The sequence below is a fragment of the Sciurus vulgaris genome (assembly GCF_902686455.1).
Source record: "Sciurus vulgaris genome assembly, chromosome: 12".
Taxonomy (NCBI): Eukaryota; Metazoa; Chordata; class Mammalia; order Rodentia; family Sciuridae; genus Sciurus; species Sciurus vulgaris.
The window spans coordinates 1,452,766-1,474,990 of record NC_136473.1 but is presented as its reverse complement, the minus strand read 5'-3'; positions in this window follow the sequence as shown (position 1 = coordinate 1,474,990).

The window sequence follows — 22,225 nt, the reverse complement described above, 5'->3', positions numbered from 1 at the left end:
CTGTGCACACACCGCTTTGGGGACCAGTGATCTGAAGAGGGGCTTCTGTCTGCAAAGCAGAGCTGAAAGGCACGCTGCATCCAGGCCCCCGGAGACGGCTCCGCTCAGTGACGGTGACAGAGGGCTCGCCCGCTCAGCCCAGCCCAGAAAGGCCAGCTCCCGCGTGGGCCCGGCCCGGCCGCAGACGGAGTGCCTCCTGACGAACAGCCCTTCTGGGATGGATGCGCTGGCACTGTGCCCTGGAGATGAACCACGAGCAGGACGGCTCAAGCCGCTCCTGTCTTCTCTACACAGGCAACTGGCTGTTTGGGGAGGGAGCTATTTTTACCGCAGGGGCTACTTGGCAGCTGTTGCCAAGGTGGCTCCTCGTTCCAGGAGGCTGTGGCTGATCTGGGCCTGGCAAGGGCCTGCGCCCGTGGGGATTCCAGCCAGAGTGCTCGAGCCCCTTCTGCTCGGAGCGCCGGAGTCCTCGGGGAAGCCCAGCGTGAGAGCCACACATCCCGTGACCACAGGAAGCAGGAGCCGGCCTCCAGCGGGCCGTGGGCCTCCTCGTGCTGCCCAGAGGGATCCCAGCCGTTCGGGGCCCGTGCGGCGCCTCCCTGTGGTGGTTCCAGGCCTGTCCTAATTTCTAGCTCACCCTCGCGTTTTTCTTTCCTTGACTTTCAGGGCGTGTGTCCTCTATAAAGTGACAAAGCGGGTGTGCGGTGCTTTGGCTTTCCACTGTTTTAATTGCTTGGACGTGACTCCCGCGCTTGGTACAGAGATGCCAAACGCGAGCGTGAACGCTGGACGTGCCTGAGCGGCTGCTCCTGCCCAGGCTTGCGGGAGAGGACGGCTCCTGGGCTCGTCTCACCTCAGGTTTCTGTGTGTGTTTCCCGTGCGGGTCCAGGAACTCCTGCCACCGCCTGGCAGACAGCCCTCCAGGCCCCGCAGGCCCACCTTGCAGCTCGCTTGCGCAGCGGCCAGCTTGACCTGAGGGCCCGTCTCCCGGAGCTGAGCTGCGTTTCCCGCTCGCCGCCTTGGCACCCCTTTCCTCCCGCCTCAGCACAGCGGCCTTCATCGTGCCTGCGCGGCGTCCCTCTGAGGGAAGAATTACTCGGCCCCATAGCAATGGAAATCCAGACGACGTGCTCGGGGACACCTCCTGCTTAGCAACCTCCGCGAGCTGGTAAGTGTTCCCAGCTGTGGGATCACCGGGGCCCGAGCTCTACACTGACTCGCGATGATCCCATGGGACCTGGGAAAATCGCCACCTAACCGTCCCACCAGCCCCATCCCTATCGGCACTGAGGAATGTGCTTAATGTACTTTAAAATTCTGTTGCGGGTACAGACCTGGCTCTAAGCACACGGCAGGGGCATGGAGACACCCACACCCTCTCCACTGTCCCCTGCAGGCCTCTTCAGCTTCCCCACCTGGAAGCACAGGCCTGGAGCACGGTGTCCCCCCTCCCCAGCCAGGCAGCCTCCATTCCACTTCTGCCTCAGAACCTGACTCCGTAGGGGGCTCACGTGCAGGGAACCACGTGGTATTTGCCCTCCAGCTGGCGGATTTCCGCTGACAGTGTCCACAGTTGGCCAGGTGGCGGGTGTCAGGACCTCCTCAAGAAGGACGGGGTGCTATTCCCGTGTTGGACAGACACTGTCCCTCACCTGTCCATCCACGGACACCTCTCGCGTCCTCAGACCTACGGCTTGGCTTTCACAGAGGTTGATTGGCCGGAGCAGTGCGCTTGCCTGGCTGTGCCGCTTTATGAAAACCGCTCTGCAGAGGGTGCTTGGCAGAAGGCACCTGGTGCCAGGGATACCCGACTGCACCCTTTCCTCCCAAAGGATGTCCTGGGCATTTCGTTCCGTTTTCCAGTTACCATTTTCACCTCTCGTTACAAAGCTCTCTTGGAAAAGATGACAACACTTCTCCCGGGAAACGGACACTGCGTATTTGAAGGATGATGGCTGAAGGGAGTTGAGAACATCCTGGATGAAACTGGAAGCATGTATTTAGACACCGGGATAGAAAGTAAGTCCAGAAATGGTGACGAAGACGGTTTTAAGGCCCCACAGTGTCCTAAGGCTACCATCGTGGGTCAGCGGAGGGGAGAGAGCGGCGGGGGGGGGTCTGCAGACCCCAGGACCAGCTCGGGGTCAGCGGGCACGCCCTCCCCCATCACCACCACACTCGGGACACACACAGTCCCTCTGCAACAGGACCCAGCAGTGAGTGTCCCGTGTTGCCAACTGGACAGCTGCCCTCCAAACAGAGCCGAGCGGGGCTGGTGGGTGGTGGGCAGGGTGAAGCATGGCATGGGCGTCTCGGTGGTGGCCTCGGGCTCCAGCAGAGGCACAGGGCTCCTGCAGACCGACAGCGGTCCTCAGGACCCAGTCTGGCTGACGTTTGCTCTGAACGCTGGCATCTTCGAGAGCACTTGAGCTATAGGAAGGTCCACGTGTCAGGCGAGGACTGCCACTGGAATGCTGGCCTGGGGCAGAGCCACATCTGTGGGGTCCTGCTGGGCCGGCTTCGTAAAGCACCCTACCCTGGGGTGGGAAAGTTTCCTCCATCAGACTGCCTGTTCCGTTCACTGGGAGGAGCACAGGTCCATGCGTCTCCATGGCGACATCTGAAATGGGCATTGCCTTATTTAGGGCAGATTAAAAATAGGAATCAATAGGAAATTCACGAGGTAGTAGGGCCAGCATATCAGGAAATGTTTGTTATTGAAGTGACAGCTTATTACACACAGTTCCCAAGAGGTGAGGGTGTGCCACCCATGGGGGCTGCTTGGGAGGCAGGGGGAGGGTCTGTGGCCAGAGCTTTCACAGGAAAGTCACCAAGGATTCACCAGCAGCCCAGGATGGGCCAGGTGGATGCTTTTAGAGTTCCCGTCACAGGAACTGTCCCCGTTGTCTGGCCCTGGGTGATGAGGGCAGGCAACAGGGCCTGGAGCGGGAGGGCCCCGAGAGGGTGGCTCTGGGCTGCAGTTCTGGACAGGTGAGTGGCTTGCTCTCTAGGACTCAACTGGGCCAGTGTTCCAGGGTCAGCAAAATCCCAGACGACAAAGGAGCAGAATAAAGAAACGTGGTCAATACAACGTCCTTCTGAGCTGCGAATAAAATCCTGGAGAAACACTTACAGCCACTACCACTTATAAGAACCCTCAGGGTTCCCGAGCGTCCACAGAGCCGGGCAGATAGACAGGCGCAGCGCCCACAAGGGCTGGGCGGCCAGCGCAGGCTGGCCCTCCACGCTGGGGTCCTGCCTCAGCTGCGGGACCTGACGTCATCCAGGACAACTGCTCTCGGCAGCCCTGAACTCCCAGGCGGAACTGTCCTAGAAGCCTTTCAGATCATTATTCTATGATTCACTCCCATGGGCTTGGCTTTGTTTCATTGTTCAAGTTGCTCTTCACGTCGACAAAGCCAGCCCTTCTTCCCTCCATCTTCCTTCACTTCACTCTCCTTCCTCTCTCTCTTTCTTGAAATAACATTTTATTAGTTAGCATAACAAAAAAATGACAGTGCCAGTCAAGTGTGCTGCCTCACTCGGTCAGGCCCAGGGTCAAGGTCAGGGGCTCAGGGTCAAGGTCAGGTCGCTGACTCACTCCTGTCCACAACACCTCCCTGCTGCCTGGGCTGGTTTGGGATGGGGTGAGTTTCCTCTGTGTAGCCTTCTGGCTACGGGTGCCATGGGGCAGCCAGGGACGTGTCCTCAGCACGCAGGTCTACACCTTCCCTTCCAAGCGGCAACTTTTAAATAATCAATCAATTAAGTGTGTAAGGTGACAGAAGTGCTTATATTTACCATGGAGTCGATCTAAGTGTCCATCAATGAATTAGGGGAGAAAGAAAACATGGTACACTTAAACATGACCTTATGCTTGATCTATCAAAACGTGTCAATGCGTCTAGTGCCATGCACAACTAATCAGAACAAATAAAATTTTAAAGAATTAAAAAATCTTTTTTAGAAATCCTAAAATAAGCATGTGTGTCCACTTCCTAGATTAGAAATTATTTTAAAAATGAAATATTTATAAGTAAAATTGCACGTCACTTTGTTCCCTATGCATAGGAGAGTCACCTCCCTTCTTTCTAGAACTATTTACTCTTATCACTTGATGTATGTTCTTCTAGTCCACTTTGAGTAACTAACTGCTAGGGTTTAGATACAAGGTGGCCCCCAAAAGCTCATGTGTGAGACAATGCAAGAAAGTTCAGAGTGAAATGATTACATTATGAGAGTTGTAATCTAACTGGTGGATTAATCCACTGGTTTGGATTAACTGGTGGTAACTGTAGGCAGGCGGGGTGTGGCTGGAGGCCACTGCAAACATGTCTTTGGCGCGTATATTTTGTCCCTGGTGAGTGGAGCTCTCTGCCTCCTCGAGCCGTGTCCTGAGCTGCTTTCCTCTGCCACACCCTTCCACCATGACACTGTGCCTCACTTTGGGCCCAGAGCTATGGAGTTGACTCACCATGGACTGAACCTCTGAAACTGAGCCAAAATAAACTTTTCTTCCTCTAAGCTGTTCTGGTCAGATCTTTTGGCGACAGCAATATAAAAACTGACTTTAAAAAAAAAAAAAAAACTGCATTACGTATACAGAAATCCATAAGCAAGATAAGTATTATCTTGCTTCAAAACCTTACATAAGTGTATTCATGCTATAAATGGTATTTTGCACTTGGCTTAGTTTTTTTAGGTCTATCTATTTATATCATCTTAGAAGCATACCACATTTATCCAACTCTTTTTCTGATTCTGCAATGAATATTCTCATGCATATCTCTCAGGCAGTCATGCCAGGACTTCTCTTGGATACATTCATAGACCTAGAGCTTCCCGGGTCTGAAATTGTACACATTTCAAGATATTGTCAAATTGCTTTGTAAAGGGGTGGTGTTTGTCATTTCTTTCTCTGTGAAATTGCTGCAAAGCTGATATCAGATGAAATAGACATTACTCAAAACTCAAAATGGCAAAGGTGGACATTATGTATTGATTAATGGGTCAATTCATCAAAATAATTTAGCATTTATTAACATGTATGCACCCAACAATAGAGACCCAAAATACATTAAGCATACATTGAAGGGAAGAATAGATGGTTCTATGATGGCAGCTAGAGAATTCACTCTGCCACTTTCAAGAATGCATAGGACACAGACAAAGGATAAAGAGAGAGTTTCAACAACACTTTAAGCAGACTAGGACTAGACACACAGAGGACAGTACACACAGTGGCAGAACAGATACACCCAAAGAGATGGAATGCAGGGCGGTGGTTGCTGGGTACTGGGGAGGGAGTTGGGAGAGACCGACTGTTGTAGTGGGTTTTACTTTGAGTGGATGGAAATGTACAGACCTAGATACAGGTGGTGTTTCACAATGCCATGAATGCATAAAATTCCACTGAATTGTTAACTTTAAAATGCCTAATTTTATGTGATTTTCAACACAATAAATTATTTTTTAAAGTCACTCTTCTCAATAGCTTATTTAAAAAATTAACCACACTTATGTCCACCCAGTCTGCAAGATTAACCATTCACATTTAGCTGGCTAATGTTAATATCATCTATTTAGTCAGAGCACATACTATCTGGTTGTATTTGGAGAACATATATTTCTGATGTCTTGGAACTCCACTTAGCATAGGACAGGAATCAATCTGTGAAAATGTCTTAAGACAGCAATCCACAACCAGGGAGATACATCATCTAGGTCCTCTCCCAATTCCAGTGGGTGTCCTTGGCGTGCGTGGTTAGTGTTTCTGTCTTTTTGCATGCCCTTCCTGAACGTCAAGGCATAAAAATACATTTACTACTTATTACCAACAGAGAGACCCTAACTCCCCTGTAACTGGAATAACAAAAAGCAGAGCAGGCTGTGTGGTGAGACATCTTCCCACCTGAGTCTGAAGCCAGGACCTGCTCTGTGCTATGCATGCAGAGTTGAGCTAATTCCATTGCCAAGTAAGGTGTGAATTAGATCCTTTTAAATGATTGTTCTTTAACCTCTTTATAAAACAACTTGTCCACTTTCATTGTTTTCCTGCTAAATGCCATGGTCAAATTCAAGATGGTGGAAGGAATATAAACAGACAGACAAAAAAACAAAAACAAAAACAAAAACCTGACCTTGTAGCCAAGACACTAAATCCAGATTTCGTTACTGATGGAGGACCTGTGTTACGTTAGGAGTCCAAGGGTGCAGTTTACACAGAAAGTAGCAATGATCAAAAAAGCTCACAAAATTGCCTAAACCCATTATCTGGTGGTTGATAATAATAACAACAAGGACAGTTTGTTTTAAGTCTCACAGAGTGCTGGACGCCGGGCTAAGCGACTTATTCAGCTGAATCCCTTTTACAAGGAAAGAAACAAAGAGACTAAAAATACCCTCCTTTACTTGGAAGATGATGGATTTGAACCTAGTGTTGTCAGGCCCACAGTCTGATCCTCCACTGCCACCTCGTTCCAGGGCCTCTCAAACAACAACCAGAGTGACTCTCTCCGTCCCCAGAGGAATCAGGCCCCAGATGGAGGGAGCCTTCCTCTTTTGCCAGTGGCAAGCTGGTTTAATGAAAGATCTAAACTCAAAGAGTAATTTATGCAATTGATTAGAACTCTTAAAATAGCCCTAAGATTTCTTATCAAGCCCCCGACTAGCTGTGCATGAAACCAGTCTTCAAGGTAGGCAGGTAACTGAGCCTGGCGTGCACCTGGCTTTTGGTCTTGAAGTGCGGTGGCTGTCCTCCAGCCCGACCTGCCAGTTTGGGAAAGGTGTGCCAACAATGCTAATGGGTTGAAAGGAGGCAGGGTCGCTTCACGTGGGGCCTTAAGATGCAGCCAGAGGGCCTGGCTCCCTGGCCTCCCTCAGGAGGGGAAGAGTCTTCGGCCTGGACAAGACTCCAGCAAGTCTGCTCCAGAAGCCGTGGGAAGGGGTCTCGTTCTCAGTCAGCTCCGCTGTAAGTCAGCCCAGCCCGTAAACTCTCAGGGTGCCCGTGCAGCTTGGCCTCACCCGGGACACACGATGACGAGGACCTGCCCGAGAGGACGTGGGACAGGAGTCCAAGGGAGCGAGTTAACACGCGTACCGCCCTGGAGACAGAGGCTGAGGCAGAGGCCAGGGTGGGTGTTGGCTCCACCAGCTAGGAAGGAGGGGTCCCTGGAGCAGGCCCCAGCGAGCTGGCTTCATGGAATGAGCCTCCCCCTTGTCAATAAGACGATGCTGCTCCAGGGAGCAGCATGTGGTGGCCAGGACGGGTGCCAGCCAAGACAGAAGGGATCCCATTCACGGGGCCCTGACCTCCAGAGGCAACCACGTCCCCATGGGCTGGTCAATGGGTGGCTCTTTATGCCACTGTGGCTCAGGAGTGGACCCGTGAAGACCCAGGGCTCCCGATGGGGCAGCTGGATGGACTGGGAAAAGCTTTACCTTCTATTTTTTTCTGACTAGCTGGATGAAAAGCCTTTCCCAGCTGGATGCTGTTGTTATTCTTGGACAGATCTCTATTTTTATCATTTGGGCCAGATCATGTCTCTTGTGTTGGAGTTGGGTCAGCTAAGCTCCTTCTCCTTCCCAGCCCATTTTATTTTTAAAACCTTCGTCTGTGTTGAATTTGAACTTGGGCAGGATCTGCTTCTGAGATGACCTCGCCATGGCTGGCAGGGCTCCAGTGCCCTCCCTCTTGATGTTGGTGGGCTCACAGGGCTTACTGCCAGGTTTAAAAGCTGACTTTCTGGCCTTTCATCTTTGAATTGTTCTCATAACAGAAACTCAAGGCAAAAATGGGGTTTTGAAAAAAGTGTCCCAGAGGTGGGAAAAGAAAAGATGAACGGGCTACTCATGTCATTATGCTTAGCCTGATATAAATGTATATTTTAGGGGAGAGAAAGAATTTTATCATGAACAGAAACATTTCAGCCGGCTGGCAGAGTCTCCTGCGTAATCCCTCACGCTGCACCTAATGGCTATGGATCTGAAGGTTTGGCAGAGAAGGCCACAGCCAGAGGGTGGGAGCCTTCCCTGGATAAAGAGTCTCCCTAAGTTAGGTGGCCGTTGAGGGTGCCCAGCCAGCTGCCAGAGGCTCTAAGACGCCTTCCTAAGGTAACAGGAGACGGATCCAACCACCAAAGGAAATGCCCTCAGAAAGCTCAGAAGGAAGCCTCTCCCTGACCAAGGGCTAGTCAGGGAACTGGGCACTCCAAGCCGCACCCTGGGCTGCTGCTCCTTCTCTGCTGGCAGGGACGGCCGGCTCTGAAGCCTGTCTTGCAGGTGCAGTTCACACAGCTGGGGAGAGGCCGCCGTGCCCTTCCCTAGAGGACAGTCCACGCAGGTCACCCAGCTGGGGTGAGGCAGCCCGCGCCCTTCCCTAGAGGGCAGTCCACGCAGGTCACCCAGCTGGGGTGAGGCAGCCTGCGCCCTTCCCTAGAGGACAGTCCACGCAGGTCACCCAGCTGGGGTGAGGCAGCCCGCGCCCTCCCCTAGAGGGCAGTCCGCTTCCTCTCCCCTCCCAGAGCCTCTGGAGGTGCGGCTCTCCCTTCTGCAGAGTCCACTGAGCCGCCCGTCCCCAGCTCTGAAGAAGAAGCCCTCAGGTGCTAAGGACCTTGGCTCCTCAGCCCCTGTGACCATCACCGGGTCCTGTGTGCTAGTCACCAGGCCCCCACCCAGGCCTCCTGGGAGGACAGCTGAGCCCAGCTGCACTGTCACCTATTTCCCAGCCACTGTCCTCCTCTGACACGTCGCCCCCCCACATGCCGCTGGCCTCACTCTGGTGCTGAGTCACTGAAAAGCTCAGGCAGCGCCCGGCCCCTCCGAAGCCCAGAATTCAGACACAGCCCCAGGTCCTGCCCTGCTTGGCCCCCCACCCAGCTGGGCACAGCGTTGCCTGGGGCCGTGGCCAGGGCCTGCCCTCCTGCCCCAGCAGGTATCTGGCCCTTGGCCATGGTGCCTGCCCTCCTGCCCCAGCAGGTATCTGGCTCTTGGCCATGGTGCTCTGCTGCCCCTGAAGTGACACACTGGGCCAGGGCACCAACTCAGATGGCCCTGAGGGGAAAGGGCAGGCCAGTGCTATACAGGGTCCCCTTGTCCCTTCCCACTGCCCTCCAGCTCCACTCCTCCAGGATTAGATGCCCCTGGACTCGGAGCAGGCCAGGATCAGCACTCGCTCTCCTGAGACCCCTGGCTGAGCAAGAATGCAGGGGACCACACTGGTCAGCTGCTGCGAGGCTCAGGGCCCTGCAGGGGATGGGGGCACTGGCCTCCTTAGGAGGGAGGGCGTGTGGCCTGGACAGCTGAGGGGACAGACCCCGCCCAGGGCTCTGGTTCCCTCAGCCCAGCCGAGCCACGTGCTGGGCATCAGTGAGTCTCATCCAAGCAGGGGGCCAAGTTCTTCCAAGGCTGCGTTGCTCCGGGCTAGACCGGAGCCCTGGGCACCCGCTTCTGCCCATGTGGGGCACAAATGGAGACTCTGGAGGGAGTTTTCTTGTGTGTTTCTGTAGGTGGAGGCTCCCAGGGGTAGAGCAGTGACTTTAGCTTCCAGGGTGTTCATTCCCTGTGCCCTTTGGCACCCCAGGATCTGTGACAGGCGGCAGGAATTGGGAGTCAAGTCTGCAGAGTCCAGCCGACACAGGAGAGTCCGTGGGGAGTCAGGGGGCCTGGGAAGCACCCGAGGGCTTCAGGGGGGTGCAGGAGAGGCAAACCGAGAGAGGCTGAGCGCGGGAAGGCCGGGGGCTTGGCTTCGGCTGGCCTGCGAGGGCCGGGCAGCCTGTGAGCACCGTCTTCCACCGACCTTCCCTGGCCTTGGTGTGGGTGATAGCGCTCACAGCAGCAGGGAGGTGCCAGGCCAGAGCCCCTGGAGCGCCACCCTTGGGGCGTCTTCCCTGCGTCCTCCAGATCCCCACACCCCTGTTGTCCACCCACCCAGGCCTGGGAGCTGCAGTGGCAGGGCTGAGGACCAGGGACGTGGTCCAGGGCTCCCCTTGCGACCCCGGGCAAGTTGCTGAGCCCTGACCCCCTCTCGTTCCCATCTGTGGACTGGGAGAACAGCCTGCGCCCCCATGTCTGGGGAGCCTAGAGAAGCAGGCGTGGACGCTCAGTGAGTGGGACGTTGCTTCCGACCCACTGTGCACACGAGGTTCGCTGGTGCCACTCAGGACTCTGTAGCCAGCCAAAGTGGCCCATTGTCCTCCAGCCTGCAAATCAAATACAGCTCAAAGGTGCGTGGCGGCAGAACAGGAGGCAGGCAGCCGGGGTGCCTCAGGCGCCAGAGGGTGGCAGGGCGTGAGTCCGCCTGGGGCTCTCGGGGTCCTGTGCGCTTTCTCTCCACCCCACATGGAACTGGTGGGGATCGAGCTCCCTGCCATCCAGATCTGCACTCCAGTCCCTTCTCCCACCCCCCCCCCTCCCCTGCCCCAGGACCATCTCTGGTCTGAATCCTTGACGGAACCGCCCACCTGGCTCCCTCTGTGCTCTCCAAGCTTTCTACTGTCTGCACTCAGCAGCCGGTGAGCCCTTAGACCAGAGTCAAACACTGCCAAGCCTCTGTCCAGAGCATCCCTGCAGCTCCTGACCTAAGAGTGCCACAGAAATCCTTAAACCCCACACATCCAGCCTACGTGGCTCTCCCTGCCCTTCCCGCCCCCACACCATGGCTCTCTGACGTCCGCCTGCACCTCGCCTGCCCCTCTGCCTCTGCCTCTGCCGCCCCTCCCAGGCCCCTGCGACGCTAGGCCAGGCCGGGCTGATTGCCCCTCCCTCATCTGTGACCACTTCTTTCCCTCCTCCTTGGCTTTGCTCAACCGCCCTGTCTCAGCCCCTGCCTGGGGCTCCTGGTTCCCTGGACCCACTCTCCGTCCCCACACATCCTCACCACCCTCCCACGTAGGTGACAGACGTGTGCTGCCAGGTGGACTAGCGAATCGAAGTCCGTGAGGGAGACGTCTGCGTCTGCTTGGTTCACTGCTGCATCTAACCAGCCAGCACATAGTAGGGGTTCCATAAGTATTTTCTGAACTATGGAACCAACCTAGGTGCTCTTCAACAGATAAATGGATAAAGAAAGTGTGCTACATATGCACAATGGAATATCATCAGCCTTAAAGATGAAAAGATGGCATTTGCTGGCAAATGGATGGAACTGGAGGATATCATGCTAAGGGAAATAAGCCAATCCCCAAACCAAAGGCCGAGCGATTTCTCCTTCGTGCAGATGCTAATTCACAAGAAGGTGGGGGGTGGGGGCGGCTACAGAAGACTAGAGGGACTTTGGGTCAGGCAGAGGGGCATGGAGGGAGGGGAGGGGGCAGGAAGGATGGTGGAGTGGACGGGACGTGATTACCCATGTGCTTATGTGTTGGCACGACCCGTGTGATTCTGCATCGTGTGCCACCAGAAGGAGAGGCCACCCTCCACTATGATGCTGTGTCGGAGTGCATCCTAGTGTCCGTGTAACTAATTAGAACAAGTGGGAAAGAGGCGATTACCGTTTGGACAGGCAGGTCAGACAGCTCGACTGCTTCACCGCGTCCGGGGGCCACGTGAGAAGACCTGAACCACAGCGTTGGCTTGAAACTGCTGGGAGAGTTGGCCCCCGTGTCTAGAGGGCCAAGGGAGGGCGAAGCTTCTGACTCACCCCAGGCTCCAGGCCCTGAGGTGCCCCAGCTCCACCTGCCCTGCAGGTGAGGGGCAGAGCCTGGCGGGGGGCCTGCCCTGGCCCATCTGGTGGGCCAGCCGTTAGGCCGAGCCTGTCCGCTGGGCTCTCTGGGGTGTTCTCATCACCCAGGGACAGAGCTGGAGTCCCGTGAGTGCCAGAACCGCTGGTTGTTTGGATTTTACGCCTTGAGGCTGGGGCGGGGATGGACGCGCTCCGCCTGGCCGCGCTCACCCTGCGAGGTGACTCAGTGGCCCGAGTGTGTCTGCAGATATTTATGTCCTCGACTCTGCCAGGACCATCAAGCCCCGTGTTCGTATCTGAAAGGCTCCTCAAAGGCCAGGCCTCTCCCTCTGTTGGCTCCTTCCCTGGTTGCTTAAGGCGGCCTCATCCTGGCAGCTGGAGGATGATGGTCCTCGCTCGGTGGCCGGCCTTCCTGCAGCCCTGGGCCCTCAGGATGCTCAGCGTCCACCCAGTCATGCTGTCCTGTCAGGACAGGAAGGGGCTCCCAGGACACCAGGCAAGTGCAGTGCTCCCAGTCGCCTCCTGCCTGCCCCTTACCTCTGCAGCCCTTCTGAGAAGCCAGCACCGGTCCAGGCTTCTGCTGCCCCTGGACACGTGGATCTCTCCCATCCCCCAGGAAGGTTCTTAGAGGCGTGGAGGAGAGGAGGGAGAGCCCAAAGGGAAACCCAGGGGTGCAAACTATTTCCCCTAATACTGGGTTCTAGTGCCATTTCTGCTTATTGGCAGTCTGGTGAGAGGAAGAGGACAGCCCCTGGACAGCCTGGCACGCGCCCAGGGAGGCGGCCCTGGAGCGCCGCACTGGAGGAGGGGAAAGCAGCCCGCCCCCTTGCATGAGCTGCGGCCACTGCAGCCAGGAAAGCCACTGCCCCCCACCTGGCCGCGGGTGTGAGAAGGGAGGGCTGAGCCTGGACAGGTGCTGGGGCCCAGCAGTCCACGAGGGCTCGCACCTGCCAAGCAAGACCTCAGGATACGGGAGCCTGCTGGTTAAAACCTGGGAAACAAGAGTCCCAGTTGTCACCCCAGGAAAACCAAACCGTGCTCGCTCCCTGCTGCTCTGGAATTACCCGTCGTTCACTGTGCCCGGCCCAGGTGCTGGGCATGCAGACGTGTGCTGCAGGGGACACCTCCAGGTCACGGTCCTCCAGATTTGGAATCTCCGCCATCCCGCGAGTTGGACAAGTCTGCTCTTGCTCTGAGGATGTTTTCCTTTCTTGTTGGACAGAGTTGGTGGGTCATGGGTCAGATGAGACCCAGATGAGCTTTTAACTTAAAAAATCTGGGATCCGGATTAATTTTGGCTCTTATATGTTTCCTCCAAGAAAGAAGCATTGCTGCCAATGCCCACCAAAGACGGATTAAAAGGAGAGCCGCGTCGCAGAGAGCCAGACTGAAGACTCCCTTCTGAAATCGGTAGACATTCTTAACCATACACAGATGAGGGCTGCTGGAATTCAAAGTCCACAAAACACCAAAAGGGAACGGAACGGATCTGAGCTCAGAACTGTCTTGTAGAGACACGGGAGGGGAGTCTAGTGGTTTGCTTCGCACGAGGACTTCATTGCAACCCGAGACCTGGGAAACAGAGGAAGAAATGCAGACCCACGATTCTTTCTGCTGTCTTAAGCTGGATGCAAAACTCCACAGGGCTGGGAGTGTGCACACTGCACAGCAGCCTGGGAGCCAGTGCCTGGCCGGATGCAGCAGCAGGCAGCTGTGCTCTCTCCTCGGCGGGGACTGTGTCCCTCTTGTCACAGCTGAGACCATGGAGCCCCCTTCCTTTGCAATAGGATTTCTCGCATTTTGCACCCAAGAGAAAGAAATCAATGCCAACCCTTCCTGCCTGAAGACTCAACCTTGGAGACACGTCCCAGCCTCCCTCACGTGCACCATGGCCTGGGGGCCCCGCAGCAGCCAACTCAGACAGGACAGTGCAGGGGCTTCAGCCCTGTCACACTGTCAGTTAAGAAGTCAACCACAGTGAAGCAAAGCTGCTGGCAGTGCCCCTTGCCACCCGGCACCCCTCACCTGGCTGGGCCCTTCCGCTCCCCACGTCCTGCCCCAGCCTGCTGGCTCCAGACTCTCTTGCCAAACTGAACGCTGGGTCTCAACTTGTTGGTTCACCTGTTTCCAAAGCATAAATTCTGTGGTCCCTGGGACCCAACTGCCTCTGATCCAGGGGGCACCTCTGCCTCTCTCGACTGCCTCATGCCAAGGCCAGTCCTTGGCACATAACGAAGCCAGCCAATAGCGAGGGAGGGTCACGAGGGCGGGCCTTGCTAGTCCACGGTAAGTGGTTTTGGTAAGAGCTGCCAGAGCCAGTTAGAACTGGGCTGCACGCCGCATGCTCCTCGGCGGCTGCTTCGCCCACGCAGTCTCATCTCCCTCTGCCCCAGGAAACCCTTCCAGGTCCACACTCGGCAGGCCCTTCCAGGTGCACCCTACTGGCTCTCAGTGCACCCCACAGTGGAGCAGGATAAAGGGTCAGAGTCGGCAGGGAGGAAACGGACTCAGCCAGGCCTCACCACGGTCACTGACTCTGCTGCCTGGGGCCCAGACCCCACCAAAACGGCAGTGACCTGCGCAGACCGAAGGGCACAGGAGCGACTCCTGCACACCGGGTGCCTGCCAGATCAGCTGGGGGCAGCGCTCTACCCTGTGGGCCCATGTAAGCCCTGGATAGCAGCGCTGGCCGGCAGGCAGCCCTCTCCTGGGACCCTCCCCTCTGGGAGCTCGGCTTGCTTTCTGTTCCTCGAAAGGCCTCCCGCTCACCCTGGGACTGTGGATTTCAGTCTTTGAATTCGCAAGACAAAGAACCACCCAGGCTGGGTGCTTGGTGAGGACACAATGATCACCATGAGCAAAGGCTCCGCCCCAGCATCCTGGCGGCCATCGTGATCCCGGCACGCCGTGGTGCTTAGAGAGGAGCCTCTGGGTTCCCAGCCCTGGCGGCATCCTTGGCCTCTGCCCTCAGGCACAGAGGAAGCCCGAGGACCCTCCTGCGGAGCGTCCTGCCCTGGCTGCAGGTCCCTTGGGTCGTGCTTTGGTCACAGCGCTCGTTGGGAATAATCCTGGGTAGGTTTTTGCAAGATCCCAAGTCAAAGAGCCGGTGAAACTCGAGATCAGGGTCAGAGGACCTAAGCTCCCCCACGGCGGTCCGGTCCTCACCACGCGCTCGGCCCTGCGGCTGGGTTCATAGATGCCTGGCCAGGCAAGGGACAGATTCGGGTCGTTTGCTGTCCTTTTTCTGCCCAGCTGCACAGGCCACGCCTGGGGCCTCTCCTGAGGGCTCCCCTGTGCTTGGCCGCTCCCTGTCCCTGCCTGCTCCCTGCAGTTCCCCCCAGAGCCCAACCTGGTACAACACCTGCCTCCACACCAAGCCTGCTCTCCCAAGGTGCTTCTGGAAGGACCCAGCCTGAAGTGGGAGGAGAGGGGGTAGGGACACCCTGTGCAGCGGAGGGCGCTGGGGAGAGCTGGCCTCCACGGGCCGCCCTTGGCATCCAGGCATCCGGGCCCCAAGGCCACGGCCCTGTTGCAGGCCTGCCACAGGCACAGAGACACTGGTCAGTGTCCTCTTGTGTCATCCTCCGAAGGTGCCAGATGACTAAGGATCATGAGGTATTCAAAACAGCCAGGGCCACAGAGGATCAGAGGACCATGAGAGAGAGAGAGAGAGTGGGGGGGGGGAGACAGACTTTGGAAGAAACAGGCTCATGGGAGGAAGAGGAAAGAACCAAAACAGAGTTCATCATCAGGGAGTCAATTAGTCACTGTACCCAGAAAAAAATGCAACCGGAGAACCAGAAAGAGGCCTTACAATGTAAGAACAAAACAGGAAAAACTCACTCAGGGGTTGGAAAACGAAGTCAAAGCAGCTGAGTCCCCTCTGCGGCCATGTGGTATACCATGGAATACTATACAGCAACAAAAATGGACTAACGGGAGCTTGAGAGGTAAGCATAGAAGAGGTGATGCCAAACTACCATAAACGATTTATAAAAATAAAGCAAAGCATTCCAAATATTTTTGATTCTTAAATACGTAATAAGTGTAAATAAAAAGTACATGGAAATGACAAATTCAGTATGGGAAGAAAGAGAGGGGCATGAAATCTGCGAAGGGTGAACAGAAGTCTCTGCCTCTTTGTAACGCTATGTTCACTTTTTTAAACACCTAGAGTAGACGTGGCATTGGATGGTGGAGGTAGGTTTTATTTTATTCTCTGTGACAGCCTTCTGTGTGATCATAATGTTTCACAATAAAAACCATGTCTACACAGCTGTCCCAGTTACCATTGCCCCCACACCACCTCTTTATGGCCACAGGTTCCTTGGGTCAGGAATCAGACAGGGTGGGGCAGAGATGTCGGAAGTCTGGGGTCTCTGGGCCGGAGGCGGGATGGTCGGGCCATCTCACGACTGAGCGGAAATCACCTGCAGCTGTTGCTCACGCCTCTGGTCCTCGGCAGTGGTCAGCTGGGGCCTCATTAGTGGCTATCAACCTGAGCACCTGTCGTGTCCTCCCCCTGTGGCCCGGGCTCCCCTCAGATGGTGTTCCAGGGAGGCCAGACTTCTTACACAGCGGTCCAGGGCTTCAAAGGCGTGGGTCCCAAGAGAAGCACCCAGAAGTTTTAGGCCCCTCTGACCCAGGCTCAGAAGTTCTGGTATGACAGTCAATCAGTTATGTGACATTCAATTCATGTCACCCAGGTTTAAGTTCAGTGCAGATTTAAGAGGAAGGGACACAGACCCTCTTCCTAGTGGGAGAGCCCGCAGTGTCCGTTCTGCATCTGGATGCAAAGGACACCTGTCTTTCCAGCCTCCCAGAACACCCCCTCCCCACGCCAGGCTCAAGGCCCAGGTAGGAGACTGTCACCAACGTCAGGTCCATTTGTACATGGGCTCCTTGGCTGCATAGCCTTGGACTGTGTTGCTCAAACCAAGTTCCCCGGAACCCGTGCATTCTTCCCTGAGAGTCTCGAGTCTGTGGCTTTGCCACGGAACACCCCACTCCTGGTACCAAAAGTCCTGCACAGTCACCGTTGCCATAGCAACCCCGCCAGAGCAGTGCTGGAGGGCAACCACTTCACCGTGCCCGAGGACGCCATGCCGGGCTTCAGGTCCTGCATCACGCTGCAGGTCTTGGCCTCCGCTGGAAAGGCTTGAAGTCCTCAGTGAACCAGTGGCTGGGGCCTGGGCAGCTTGGGAGGAGTCTCCATCACCCGTGGGCAGTTGGTGCTGGCCGCAGAGGGGACTCTGCTGTGTGGGGAGCAAGTACACACGACCTTTCAGCATGACAGCTGCTCTGTCACTGGGTTCCTTCTGGGACAGATGAGTACAAAGACCCGTGCCCCTAAGAACCGGGTAGAGGCCGTGGCCTTCTCGGACCTCAGTCTGGAGTCTCCACAGCAGCACCTCTGTGGCCTGCCACAGGTGACAGGCACGTCACTGGGTTGATGAGCTTCCAAGGGACAGGGTCTCCACCCCACCTCTCAACGGGGGACATTAAGGGCTTCAAACACTTGTTTGAAATTCACCACAGAAGGGACGGTGGGGCCTTCAGGGACCTCCTCAGACTCCAGCCACTCTTCCCATTCTTCCCTACTGGTCACCTGGAGAGGCCGTGGCAACAGTGGACACCGGCTGCCCGAGGAGGGGCATCGTGAGCTGGAAGGACCGTGTCCAGCCTGGACGGAGCCCTTCCCGGGAGCAACGGTCCTCTCCAAGGAGGGTGCGCTCGGGGACAGGCAGATTGGGCCTGCTGTCCACTCAGTGTGGCTCTTCCTCAGTCTCCATCCCCAGGACTTCTGGGACGGTCACCATGTGAGTGTGGCCAGGCTGGAGTGGCCTGTGGCTTGGGCCTGCGGGGTTCCCTGGGGCTTCCATCAGCCAACGCCGACCCCAGGGCTAAGTCGCTGCCTCGGGTCCCGGGGGCTGGAGCCCAGGGTCCAGGGCTGCTCCCGCTGGCCCTCTCCTGGGCGGCTGCTGCTGTGTCCTCCTCTGTGTCTGTGTCCTCATCTCCTCCTCCGTAAGGGCCCCGTTGGGCTGGTCGGGCCACCGGCCTGCTGACCTCGTGTTACCTCCCCTCCACTTTGAAGACACCGTCTCCACCTGCACCCTTCTCTGAGGTCGGGGTCCCCTTGCACTGAACCACCCCAGGGCACACAGTTCAGCCCCAACAGCCCCCCGGTGGAGCTGCTCACGGGGCGGGGGCACCGAGTCCAGTTCAGCCTGCGTCCTGGGCTCCCTGGGCATTTGCCAAGTGGATGCCAGCGTCTCCCCGGGGGAACATGGCTCCGCACTCTCCATCTCTCCTCAGCCTGCACTGCTTCGGCATCCAGAACTGCTGCTCCTGACCTGGAGGGCAGCTGGCAAGGCCGCAAGACCAGCGCCTGCCCAGCTGTGGCAGCGTGGCGGAGAGGCGGGGCAGGGGTCGGCAGTACCCTCGGCCTGGAGGCACTTGGGCGAGGACGCGTCCTGAGAACCTGCCATGCACCAGGTGCCTGCAGAGGAGCCCTCAGGGTTGGCAGGATACCCCTCTGGGCCTGACCACACTTGGTGGCCCAGGCTCCTGGGCAGCTCTGCTTTGGCTGGTCAGGCCCACCCAGGCCACCGTGCTTGAGGCCCCTCAGGGAAAGGGACACTGATCAGAGCACTGTCCTACTTGGGGGGAGGTCAGGCCACACCAGGCCCCTGGGCACCTGAGGCGGTGCCAGGGGGCTTTTACAAGGGCAAGGAGAGTACAGAGGGGGATGGGAAATGGACGAGTAAGGGGTTGGGAGAGAGGGGGTCGAGGAGAGGGAGGCAAGAGGGATGAGGAGAGAGGGACAGAGGGTGACAGAGAAGAGAGGGAGGAGGTGGCTGGGGACAGAGGAGAGGGGGAGGGTCCCTGGAGGAATGCACGTGTGTCTGGCCTCAGGGTCCCCTGTCCCCACTGGCACATCTCAGAACGCTCTTTGTATTCAAATCACAACATGGCAGCCGCCCCCACGCGCCCCCACGCACCCTCAGAGCGCTCTTTGGAGGTCAGAGCTGCCTGGACTAGAGAATTCCGCTGATCCGCTGGGTCCAGGAGACTCTGCTGAGAAGCTGCCAGAAGACAGGGAGAGGCTGACTTGCTCCTTTAGCTCCTGGGGCCTTTAGGGTGGGACTCGCCTGCGCCCTTGGGGCCCTCCTGTCACCTGGGCCTCAAAGCCGACCACCTGCTCGTTCTCCTTCTGGTTTCTGGACAAACAGCATGACCGTCCTGCAGATGACCCCGAACCGTGACAGGTAACGACCCGCCTGCTGGGAAGTCTTGAAGGCAGGTCCTCGGAGGAGGGCGGGCGTGTGGGCGAGGCCGCACGTGCAGACACACACCGGCAGCCGCGCTCCCGGGCTCTCCACCCCTGGTCCTCTTTGAAGCACTGGGGCTACACAATGCCGCCGAGCCACCGCCACTGAACTTGGATTCTTAATGCAGGCGGGCTGTGAGTGAAACCGAGAATAACCGCCGGAAGCAGGTACCTTCCTGACAACTGCGACTTTTCAAGACCCGGGAGCAACAAGACCTGGAATTGTCTTCGAGAAGTCTGCCACAGCATGAGGCGTCCAGCCTGGACGGGGCGATGGAGAGCCCAGCTGACGGCTGACTAGTGGGGATTCCTGATCCTACAGACTCGCCCTGGGAAGAGCTGGCCCTGCTGCTCGGCCCCGTGCCAGGTGTGCCCTGACCCCACCTCTGGGCGCTGCCTTATGGACTCACAGTGTGAGCCCCACCCCCAGGATCCACCTCCGGTCGGTCTCCCAAGTCCTGAGCAGATTTGGGGTTGGGTGGGGATGTGGGACAGGCCACCATACATTATCCGACCCTCTAGAGCTTCTTGCCGGCGCTGGTCATCCTGGGACAGCTTGAGGATGATGGCTTCCTCTTCTGGAACCACTCCTGCTCTCCCACCTACATTTAGGGCAGGTCTAGTCGTGCCCACCCCTACCTACGGCAGGTTGTGAGTGCAAGAAAACAGAATGTGAAGTCTGCCTCCAAGCCCAGCCTCCTCACTGCCCTCCCTCCCGCCCCCAGACACACCTGTAGCTGAGGCTTCCCTCAAAGTTCTCCCTGTGGGCAGGCGGGCAGGCCTCAGGGGCTCTGGGCCAGTGTGGCTGTCTGCTGCGCTGAAGGGTACGATGTGCGGCCAGGACAGGGGCCAGCGCCCCACACTGGGCGAACAGCTGGGACCTCACCCCTGTCCCTGAGCCTAGACTCCAGAATCTCCTCTTCCCCAGACCTCTGGGCCTTGCCTCCCTCCTCCCCAGATGACCCAGTATGACAATTGTCCTTTCTATAACCGGAGGGACAGAACGAGGGCCTGGGTGGGGAAGGAGCCCAGGAAGCAGGGCCTGGGGAGGCCCCCAGAGTCCTCGCGTGGTCCTCGGCCCTCCTCCCCGGAACACACGGACACACTGTGCCCTGGGCTTCATGCCTGGAGCTCCCGGGCCTCATGAAGTCACACGCTTTACCTGGGTCTGCACGCTCTCCTCCTGGGAGCCTGCGCTGGCTGGAGGAGCCCCCTTCCTGAGGGGCCAGGAAGACACTCCCAAACTGCATGGCACTTCCTGACCTGGGACGGTGGAAGGAGGACATGAGCTGGGGAAAGACAGGCGGACTCGGTCACTGATCCTGGGCACCCAGGGAGCCCATGCGACACCCGAGCAGGACTAGGCAGTGGGAAGAGGAGGGTGGCTCAGGGCTTGGCAGACCCCAGAGGAAGCGGCACAGCTTCAAAGGCTAAGGAGGGGGCGGAGCAGAAGAAAGTCTCTGGAGGACGCGGTGTCCATGGGGGGGTGTTGGCGAGAGGCACAAGCTGAGCAGAGGGGCAGAGCTGGGGGGATGCAGAGGGCAGGCTGGCGGGAGGGCCACCACCTGCTGGGACACGGCCAAGGGGCACACCACCCCTCAGAGGGAGCCTGGGAAGGATCCTGAGAAGCTCGGCTGGCGCCGGGCCATGGAGGAGGTCAGCTCTGTCAGCTGGAGGGAGGAGAGACCTGCACTTCCAACATGGCAGCCGGGAGCTGCCCCGACCACCTGCTCTTGACTTGTGAGAGAAACACACACCGGGGCCGGGGACAAAGACTGTGCAGCCGTGGGCAGTGCCCCCGCCTGCAATCCCAGCGACACTGGGGGCTGAGGCAGGAGGATCACGAGTCCAGAGCCAGCTCAGCAACTTAGCAAGACCTTGTTTCTAAATAAAAAATGCAGAGGAGATCCAACATGGCGGACTAGAGGGAGCTGCCTTCCTTGTCGCTCCATAACTCTGGATTCAAGCAGAGGATATCTGTTTCTTCATGAGGCGGTTTTTGCTGCTTATCGATCCCCTGCTGTTTACCCCATTTGTCTGCTGTGATCACCTGTAGTCTGCCAGCATATCGACGCCTTTTTTGAGTGCAGATTGCTCACTATCGGACGCCTATCAACCGCCATTTGCCTGCCTCTTGCCTGTCCATCACCTGCCTTACACCTATCCATCACCCAATGCACAAGGTTCACCTCCTGATCGTCCAACAGCTGTCAACAGACTGACCGCAGACCACGAAGTGAGCACCAGCTGCCTGCTGTTGCCTGGAAGTTCACTGTTACAGTACCTGCAGGTTTGATTACAGTGGCTGCCGCCATTTTGAGACAACAGCCAGACCCCGTAGGACCCGTGGCCGGACTGACTGAGCTCCGTCTCCAGGATCCCTCAGCCCAACTGATCACTCCCTGCCTCTGGGGCCCTCACATCAACTGACTGCTTCCTGCTGCCAGGACCCCCAGACCAACTGACTGTGTCCTATCACTGGGACCCCAGATCGACTCATTACACCTGTCCTCCAGGACCCCTGCCAGACCAACCGCACCTCCAGCCAACCACACCCACACCCTGAGCTGCAGCTCCCCATTTGCCAACACATTTCGAAGCCAGAGCAGCCATCTTGGATAATCCTGGAAGCCATAGCTCCGATCTTTAGGTGGGGCAAATCCCATCCTGAGACACCTGCTGGAGACTTGAAGCTCATTGTCAGGTACCTCTCATGCATCAGGCAACTGAACACGGAGAGGTTTGAATACTATATGACTGCTATAGTGCAGATTTTCTTTCTTCTCCTTATTGAACAATTTTAAGTTTTTATTCCTTTACTTTTTTTGGCTCTCTTTTCCTTTTGTTTACCTGTTCCCTCAGAGTCTCTTTCTCCCTTTTTGCATGCTAACATTCAATTTCTTTTGATTATACTCTCACCCTTTCTATTATCTAGAACTTCTGTATATTCTTTTCTTATCTCATTAATAGCCACATTCTACATCCCTCTGCATCCTCTTTGTCCTCCATTAGAAACTGCAGACCTTATTGCAAACCTGTTTGTTTTACTGAAGATAATATTGGAACTCATTCTGTTTATTATGACAATTTTGTTATTGTCCTCATAGGGGCTATTTGGTCTAGGATTGCATAGTGTCTGATTTGGGCACTGTTAATATTGATCTCCCCTTAAAGAAAAAGTTTTGGAAACCTATAGGGCCACTATAAGCCTATAG